This window comes from Orcinus orca, chromosome 5 (genome assembly GCF_937001465.1).
Source record: "Orcinus orca chromosome 5, mOrcOrc1.1, whole genome shotgun sequence".
Classification (NCBI taxonomy): domain Eukaryota; kingdom Metazoa; phylum Chordata; class Mammalia; order Artiodactyla; family Delphinidae; genus Orcinus; species Orcinus orca.
The window spans coordinates 61,532,022-61,542,501 of NC_064563.1; positions in this window are offsets into that span (position 1 = coordinate 61,532,022).

The window sequence follows — 10,480 nt, forward strand, 5'->3', positions numbered from 1 at the left end:
GAGATAAGCACCTCCCAACTTTACATGTGATAGATTTCACCACATTTATTAATTTTTTCAGTTTCTATTCTGTTCACTAAAAATTCATCATCTTGTTGAAAATATTTTTGTTTGTACTTTGCAAATAAATATGAATTCACAAATATTCTCACTGTAAACAATAGTAAACAAAAATCAATGAGAAGCTAGATCAATAATGTTTGTCATCAACATGTTTGCATACATGTTTTGAGCATATAAAAATGTGTCCTTCAACAGTATAGTTCAGAAAGGTCAATTGTTTCCGCTTGGATACCAATTTTTGAGGCAAAACATATTTTAGCTAAATCTGCAGTACCAAACCTTCTCCAAACTTTCTCCCATTCAGTAGCATCGTTGTCCACAAGAATTCTGAAAATAATTTCAAAAGCAGCTTTAATTATTTCATTTTTGTTTAAAACTTTTAGTGATTTTCTTCATAATTTGTGGGGTTGGTTTTTAAAAACCACTGAAAGATGGGTCATTTTATGCAGTTACTCTGACTTTATCCCCATAAGTCACACTAAGGTTCAAGCTATTTTGCACCTCCATGATAATAAGACTCATGCTTGAAGAAGCACCAATGGTAGAGTCCTGTACTCCTTACCAAATATACATGTGCTACTCCACATTTCCTTAGACACTTGCAGTTAGATAAGCCTGTGTGACTAGCTTTGGGTTGGGAAAGAAAATAATGTATGTCATTTCTAACTCAAAGCTTTTAAGAGCCAGTATGTGATCTTCCAATCTGGAAGCCAGGTTTTGAGATAACAGTCACAATACGGAAGCAAACTAGATTCTTGAGTCCCTGTTTGGAACAGAGCTGCCCTGCAGACCAACTGGACCCGCAGTTGACTGGTCAAGTGAAAAATAGCCACTGTACTCTTAAGCCACTAAGATTTTGAGGTTAATTTGTTAACCTAGCATAGCTTAGCATCTGGGTACATTCTACAATTTTTTTTTTTAAGGGAATAGTTTTTTTTGGTTAGTTGTTTTTAATTTTACTAATTTATTTATTTATTTTTGGCTGTGTTGGCTCTTCGTTTCTGTGCGAGGGCTTTCTCTAGTTGTGGCAAGTGGAGGCCACTCTTCATCGCGGTGCGCGGGCCTCTCACTGTTGCGGGCTCTCTTGTTGCGGAGCACAGGCTCCAGACGCGCAGGCTCAGTAACTGTGGCTCACGGGACTAGTTGCTCCACGGCATGTGGGATCTTCCCAAACCAGGGCTTGAACCCGTGTCCCCTGCATTGGCAGGCAGATTCTCAACCACTGCGCCACCAGGGAAGCCCCATTCTACAATTTTTGATTACTGCTGACTCTCCCTACTGTGATTGGAGTAATGCTAATTCTTTTATTTTCTGCCAATAAGGTAGTCTTCAGGGAAAATGCCACTCGCTCACAACCTTTGATCATTTCAGTTATTTTCTTTATTCGAGTATGAATAATTTACATATTCATAGGTTTTAAGCTTATACTGTACATCAGAATTTTCATTTGCCACTACCCATGGGTGGCCCTGGTTGAAAATATAATTTTAAATGTATAATATTACATTTTTAAGAAGAAAAAGAGAGGCATTACAGTAATTTTTAAAGCAGAATTTCAGGTATATTTGTATTACAAGGGAACTCGCCGCCAAGGAAAGTACAACTAAGTTTCATATTTATAAACAAAAGATTTAATTATGGGAAATTATGTTAGGAAGTTGAGCTGATTTGTGAGAAAATTATTTTCTACAATCTAAATCATATATAAACAAACACACAAACAAATGTATGCAGGGGTTTGAAAAGAGGCTACCTTTTCAAAATGCTAAATGTGTGAGCCTCGGCAGGGTGACTGATAAATCACATGGTCTAGATCTAGGGGGCAGAGGATGAATAATAGAGTGGAAGTGGGTTCACAGCAAAAATGTACCCAATTGGGCGGGGACAAAGGGGCAAATAAACAAGGTTTCCTTAATGATACAAAAGTCCAAATTTCCCAGTAATTCCCGGTATATAAAAATATTAAAACATATAAAACTTGAACAAATGTAAAACATAAAACTGGTAAAAGACATAAAAACACAAGATAACTACTGATTTTTGTTGTGGACTTATGTGACAAAATGTTTTAATAAAAAATATTCACGGGCTTCCCTGGTGGCGCAGTGGTTGAGAGTCCACCTGCCGATGCAGGGGACACGGGTTCGTGCCCCGGTCCGGGAAGATCCCACATGCCGCGGAGCGGCTGGGCCCGTGAGCCATGGCCGCTGAGCCTGCGCGTCCGGAGCCTGTGCTCCGCAACGGGAGAGGCCGCAACAGTGAGAGGCCCACGTACCGCAAAAAAAAAAAATTCACAACTTTCCCCCAAAATCTTCACATAAATTTAATGCTTCAGAAAGATGAGACATGTTAATTCTTTGGTTTTAAGTATCCCCAGTACGCTGATATATATAATCCCAGGGACAGAATTACCTCAATTTGAGAAACGTCACTCCAATTTCCCTAAAGATTATTCTGTATTACACTAGTACATCTGAACACTTTCAATTTTGAGTGTGTAGATTTTTCATATCAGTGCTTTCACTTAGTGATATTTTGTTTCTATGCCACCAGTTTACATTAAGGGGTACCAGACAGTTCAGGTTGCTACAATAGAATATCATAGCCTGGGTAGATTAAACAACAGAAATTTATTTCTCGCAGTTCTGGAGGCTGGGAAATCCAAGATCAAAGTGCTGGCATATTCAGTGTCTGGTGAAAGCACTCTCTTCCTGATTGGCATATGGCCATCTTCTTGCTCTACCATCACGTGGCAGAAAGAGAGAGAGAGGGAGAGAGAGAAAAGGAGAGAAAGCGAACGCTCTTAGGTCTCTTCTTATGAGGACACAATTCCCACGGTGAAGACCCCGCCCCCCCATGACCTCATGACCTCATCTAAATTTAATTACCTCCCCAAAGCCTCACTTCCCAATATCATATAACATATATATGATAAATTTTGAAACATAAAAAAAAATTCATATGTAACTCATACCTGAGCTCTTTTAGATATATTGTTGAGAGCTTGTCTATGATTTCATATAATGTTCTCTTTATGCAGTTCCATGAAATAAATTAAATTTCTTTCATATCTCAATCTGGAGGGGGGGATGGGAAACAATTTTCTTTTTCCCACAAAACTGCTTTGTTTTTTAAATTAATAATGCTGAATCTTTTAATTGGATTGTGGTGAAGCCATTTGCCAAGACGGCCCCCAGTGATCCCCAATGATCATACTCTTGTGTAGTTTCATCTCACAATATAATAGGGTTGGTCTGTGTGACCAACAGAATACTACAGAAGTAATGGTGTGTCATTTCCAAAACTAGATCACAGAAGGCAATATGGCTTCCTCTCTTGCCTTCTCGCTTAAATCAGTCACTCTGGGAAATCCAGCTGTCATATCATAAGGACACCCAGGCAGCCCTGTGGAGAGGTATGGTGAAAAATCAATGCCTTCTGCCAACAGCCAGCCAAGAACCAAGACCATCAGCCTCAGTCAACAGCCATGTGATGAACTATCTTGGAAATGGATCCTGCGGCCGCAGCTGACATCTTAACTTCAGCCTTAGGAGAGACCTGGAGCCAAAACCAGCAAGCTACACCCCTCCTAGATTCCTGACCCTCAGAGATCATAAATGTTTGCTATTTTAAGCAGCTAGGTTTTGAGGTAATTTGTTATACAGTAATAGATCATTTATCAATCTGCTTCCCTCTTTCTTTTGACTGTTAGGAATTCTAGATTCATATATGAGGCTCACCTCTAAAATTTATACAGGACTCTCAGCATGTATTTTTGTGTTCTAACATTATTTCCTTATTTTTATTTTTCTCTTACCTCAGTTTCCTCTTCTATTTATATACTCTTATTACAATATATGCTAAAGCCACCTCAAATAGTTTTTATGGGAATAAGGCAAAGTATTTTTTATGACAAAATGAAGAAAAATAACCAGAGGAGGATAACAAGATGTAAGTTAAGAAGTTACTATTCCATGCTATACCTAAGTTTAAAGCTTTCTTCAACATGGAAGAAACAAAGCTATTATCTGAGGCTTTCTTAAAGGATTTGAATGTAAGTTCTAGATAGGAAAAAATAAAAATATTCAACAGAAGTATAAGCTATTTGAAATGAATGTTATGCTTTTATCCTCTGAGTAGTGATTCGGAACCACTAGTCCACAAAGATAATTTCACCAGTCTGCTAGAAAATAAGAAAAATAAGGGCAATGCAGTCAATTTTCCATTAAATTAAATTTATTTAACTTAAATTTGGCTGTTTATATTGAGATTATGTTCTTTCCAATCTTGATGTATCTTCTTTTAGAATATGGTAATGATAGTGTATTGTGGGGTTTTTTAAATGTTTTTAATCACACAATTTCCCCATTTCTCCCAATATTTATGTGATTTTGTTTGGTTGCATCTTATTAAATGTTCCCTGTGCATGAAACCACTAAATGCAGAAACCACTGCTCCTAGAGAAGTATTGAAGGATGGTGGTGGAAGTGGCAGGGCAGTGCACAGATCTCAAGGCAAGGCCATGTTTGAGGGACAAAAACATACATACTTTCAGTATACACTTTGTTTTCATAACACAAACTCCAGACAAGAGAGCTCAACCAACGTGCACCTCAGGCCCTCCCCCTGGAGATAATACAAGAGATTATACAACACTTTTGCTCACTTAACATTACCTACATTCTGAAGAATGTCTACAGATAATATATGTACAGTAAGTCCCCTACATATGAATGAGTTCCATTCCAAGAGCACGTTTGTAAGCCCAATTTGATGTAAGTCCAACAAAGTTAGCCTAGGTACCCAACTAACACAATCGGCTATATAGTACTGTACTGTAATAGGCTTACAATGCTTTTTACACAAAGAACACATAAAAAACAAACACACAAAAATAAAGAAATCATTTTTAATCTTACAGTACAGTACTTTGAAAAGTACAATAGTACAGTATAACAGCTTGCATACAGGGGCTGGCATCGAGTGAGCAGGCAAGAGTTACTGACTGGAGGAGGGAGGGGAGGTGGGAGATGGTAGAGCTGAAGGATCGTCAGCAATAGGAGACGGAGGGCGAGCTGCACTTTCAGTCACGCCTGACGTTGATGGCACAGGTTCTGGTTCCTTGCTGGATTCAATTCTATCTACCCTCTTGAAAAAACGATCCAGTGATGTCTGGGTAGTAGCTCCTTTTCTCGTTGTAGATGACATGGTAGCACTGGATTGTATTCTGAATGACTGCTGCAAACTTTGTGTACTGTTCTACGCTTCGGTCCTGTGCCTCAAAAACTAACAGTGCCTCCTCAGATAAAGAAAATCCCCTTGCCATTTCCTGCATCGTGAATCTCTTCAGTTCTTCAGTTACTTCTTCCTCTTGTCTCTCTTTGTCCTTTCTCTGGGCCTCCAATTCCATCAGGTCTTCATTAGTAAGCTGCACAACCTAAGTACACAAAAGCACAACCACTTGCAGAGGATGCATGCACGCAACAATGTACGCCAGACATGTGAACTAACTTATGTGACTGGACGTGAAAAAGCACGTTTGCATCTTTCAAAGTTTGCAACTTGTAGGGGACTTGTTGTACTATGTTTCAAATGCATAGAACTGCTAGGCATAACTAATCAAATTCTATTAAAAGTGGTCTAAATTTATGGCAGGTTTTTATATATGTGTCATCTTCTAATTACTAGATACAAAAATATAATTTCAATGAGATGGGCATAATAAATTTTTTTATGTTTTTAACAAGGGGCCCTTGCAATAGTGGGAAACTGGTGCTAAACAAATGTTTTTGAATAGGTTAGAGGGGCTTGAAAGCAGAATATAGAAAAGAAAGAAGTGCTTGAATCTTCTTTCCCATAATACAAGCTCCTGGGAAAAGTTCTTAACAGTGATAAACTCTCAATCTGACACATAACTTTTTTTTTTCTTCATAAGGTTAAGTGGTTCCTTGCTGCTATCGCCAAATGAAGTAAAATTGCCTCACTTTTAAAAAAAGGTGAAATTCTTTCTTTTTTCAGATTATCTGAAGAATGTGTTCAAGTCTAATATCCTATTTATGAGATAATAATAAGACCAATTCCATAAACTACCTTAGAAAATCAGTAATTTCTTCATAAAAAAGAGCTCCAGTTTCCACAAGTAATATAAGTAGATGGCTACAGCCTGCAACTTGTCATAGAGGAGTCAAGATATTCTACATCTCCTATGTGCTTTGAATATTTAAACATGCTTCCAGTACTTATTGTACCTTCCATTCCATTTTCTCTGCCCCCAGCTTTAGGTTTCTTTGTGATAAACTGCATATTATAAACATACATCTTTCCCAATACTGGATATTGAATCCTTTTAATTATAGAAACATGTTCAGACTTAATCTTCTGGATTTTTTTTTAACTGTGAGGATGAGGATATGTCTGAAACTATTTTGCTACCCTTTAGCAGATGGACTTAAAAGAAGAATGGCAACCAGTTAACTTTCCTTATTGCTCCAAAAATTCTTTCACTATAATCCCCCACCCTTCAGGAATTGTTTTCTAATCAAGGTTTGCATTCCCCTCAAAACTGGAGAATAAACAAAGCTCAGCAAAGTAAATAGCAAGAAAAATCACTGTATCTTAGAGACTGAAAGATAAAAACAAAACAAAACAAAAATCTAAACTCAAGCCTCGAATTTATAAAAGAGGACAGTAAGGGCCATGTGTCTTGATTCATGTCACACCACCACTTCCAACAGGAGCTAGAATTAGAATTCAGGTATCCTGGCATCGGCTTAGAGTTTCTTCTATTTAGGAATTCGTGGTGTTGATGGTACAACTGGATAGAGAATTGGGGAAAAGGAGAAAGATAAAATATTCTAATAAATCATTCCAATTCTAATTTGGTACTTCTCAGAGGAAACTTCAAGGGCCCCTAAGCCTGGAAGGGCAGGAAGTTCTCCTTCCAGAGTCTCTTCCATCACAGCAAGTACTGGCTTCAAAAACAACTTAATTTTACACTTGCCTTGAAAGTCTAGTGATGATGTCATGGCTGACCTACCCAGCCAACTCTCCTTCAGGACCACAAGTTTTCTAAAAATGAAATAAAAACCAAAGCAGTATTTTCCTCTGCACAGAAAAAAAAAGAAAGGGGATGGGGTGGAGGGAGAAAGAGAGAATGACACTGTAATAGGCATATGACAAATTAAAGCCAGAGAATAAATTAAATGGCATTTTCTGACCTTAATTTACTTAGGGTTTTTTTTAATTATCAAGAAATGATAAGATACACATCATTTTAAACATTAAAAATCATCTAGAGGAAAACATTAATGAACTTTCAGCAGGTGGAGTATATGAACCCAGGAGAGAGCAACCTTGGACAGAGGGTATTCCAAATTGCACCACATTCCACTGCACTACCTCATAGTGTTAATTTTAAAATTATATGAGTTACCTTTTGTACCCACAATTCCTTGAATTTTATATCAGGTTCTTTCACTGAATTAGCTTTCATCCCACTGTTGGTGGTATTGCAAATTGAGACAGCCACTATGCAAAACAGTATGGAGGACCTTCAAAAAATTAAAAATAGAACTACCATATGATCCAGCAATTCCACTCCTGGGAATACATCCAAAGAAAACAAAAGACACTAATTCAAAAAGATACCTGCCCACCCCCACATTCATAGCAGCATTATTTACAACAGCCAAGATGTGGAAACAGCCTAAGTGTCCACTGATGGATGAATGGATAAAGAAGTTGTGAGATATGTAAAGAGGAAATCCTACAATTTGTGACAACATGCATGAACCATGAAGGCATTATACTAAGTGAAAAATGTCAGAGAGAGAAAGACAAATACTGTACAATCTCACTTATATGTGGTACCTTCAAAAAACAAACAAACGAAAAACCCAAACTCCTAGAAAAAGAGATCAGACTTTGATAACCATAGGTGGAGGGTATGGGGAAGGGGAATTGGAGGAAGGTGGTCAACATGTACAAACTTCCAGTTGTAAGACAAATAAGTCCTAGGGATGTAATATACAACAGGATGACTATAGCTAACACTGCTGTTCAATAAATAGGACTGTTGTTTAGACAATAAATCCTAAGAGTTCTCATCACAGCAGATTTTTTTCTTCTTTCTTTCCTTTTTATTGTATTTATATGGGAAGATGGATGTTAGCTGAACTTATTGTGGTAATTATTTCACAATATTTTAGATTAAACCATCATGCTGTATGCCTTAAACTTAAACACTGATGTATGTCCATTAGTTTTCAATAAAACTGGGGGAAAAATTACAACATCAACTTTATTACACTAGATGGCAGCAAATAATTAGAAGGGCCAAATAAAACATTTGAGTATCACATAAATATTGAAGCGCTGGAGTGAGTAGAGACATAATGGTAATATTTGAGAAAGAAAAACAAAACCTGGCTGACTCATAAACATTCTTTAAGATTTACCATTTATTTATTCCTTCATTCAACAAACATTAACAAATTATTAAACAAAAATTTAGACTACTACAAAGTACTATGGGAGTACTTCCTCTATGCGGATCCTATAATTCTTAGATACCACACGAGGACTTACTTTGTTGCTCTTGTACAAAAAGCTATGTTTTGGTGTCTGAAGACTCCCCATTTACTGTATAACTTTGATACATAGTAGGTTCTCAGGTTTTACATTCAGTTACTTACTAGTTTCCAGTCACAACATGCACTCTCATACCTCTGTAGTTTTTCATATGTTGTTCTCTATATCTGGAATTATGCCCAACTCCCCATCACACACACACGCACACACACACACACACACACACACACATACACACGCACACCACCCCTTTCAAGTGCTTTCTGTTTGCCTGACCTTCAGTGACTATCATAAGCATATCAGGGCTCACTCTTCAAAGTTCCCACAGCATCCTAAGAATGCCTACAATAGTGGGGAGTTCTGTGTTATATTTGACTGTCTTCTCCACTAGACTATGAGCAGTGTGTCACATTTTTATATAGTCACCACCCAGCACAGCTTCTCTTACAGAGGAGGACTTCTGTAAAATTTTGTTGAGTGATTTAGCTGTGTTACAGAAAATCAAGCTTCTGTGTTAGAGGTCTGCTTATGACTAACAAATGTAAGTGCCAATATCTTATAATTCGTTGTGGTACCATATGGATAAGACTTGTAAAAGTGGTCAATAGACCAGAATTCCCTCCAAAACAGATTTAAGGTTCATGATGACACATTGTTACATAATACCAATACAGGCACATGTCCGAGATATTGCACGTTTGGTTCTACATCATCTCAATAAAGTGAGTATCACAATAAAGCGAGTCACATGAACTTCTTGGTTTCCCAGTACATATAAAAGTTTAGTTTACATGTAATGCTATATTACGAGTGCAATAGCATTATGTCTAAAAAAGCATATATATCTTAATTTAAAAATACTTTATTGCTAAAAATTGGTAAGCATCATCTGAGCCTTCAGTGAGTAGTAATCTTTTTGCTGGTGGAGGGTCTTGCCTTGATGTTTTGATGGCTGCTGACTGATCAGGGTGGTGATCGCTGAAGTTTGGGGCGGCTGGGGCATTTCTTAAAATAAGACAACAGTGAAGTGTGCCACGTCTATTGACTCTTCCTTTCACAAATGATTTCTCTGTAGCATGAAGTGCTGTTTGATAGCATTTTACCCACAGTAGAACTTCTTTCAAATTTGGACAATCCTTTCAAAGCCTGCCACTGCTTTATCAACTAAATTTATGTAATATTCTAAATTCTTTGTTGTCATTTCAACAATCTTCTCAGCATTTTCACCCGGAGTAGATTCCATCTCAAGAAACCACTTTCTTTGCTTATCCATAAAAAGCAGCTCCTCAAGCTTAAAGTTTTATCATGACGTTGCAGCAATGCAGTCACATTATTAGGCTCCACTTCTAATTCTAGTTTTCTCACTATTTTCACCATATTTGCAATTAAATCCTCCTCTAAAGTATTGAACTCCTCAAAGTTGTCCATACGGATCAGAATCAACTTCTTCCGAACTCCTACTACTGTTGATATGTTGACCTCTTCCAATGAATCTCAAATGTTCTTAATGGTATCTAGAATGATAAATCCTTTCCAGAAGATTTCCTGTTTACTTTGCTCAGATCCATCAAAGGAATCACTATCTATGGCAGCTATAGTCTTTAAAAAATATATTTCTTTTTTTAAAGATTTATTTATTTATTTTTGGCTGCATTGGGTCTTCGTTTGTGCACACGGGCTTTCTCTAGTTGTGGCAAGTGGGGGGCTACTCTTCATTGGCGGTGCGTGGGCTACTCATTGTGGTGGCTTCTCTTGTTGCGGAGCATGGGCTCTAGACGCAGGTTTCAGTAGTTGCAGCACACAGGCTCAGTAGTTGAGGCATGTGGGC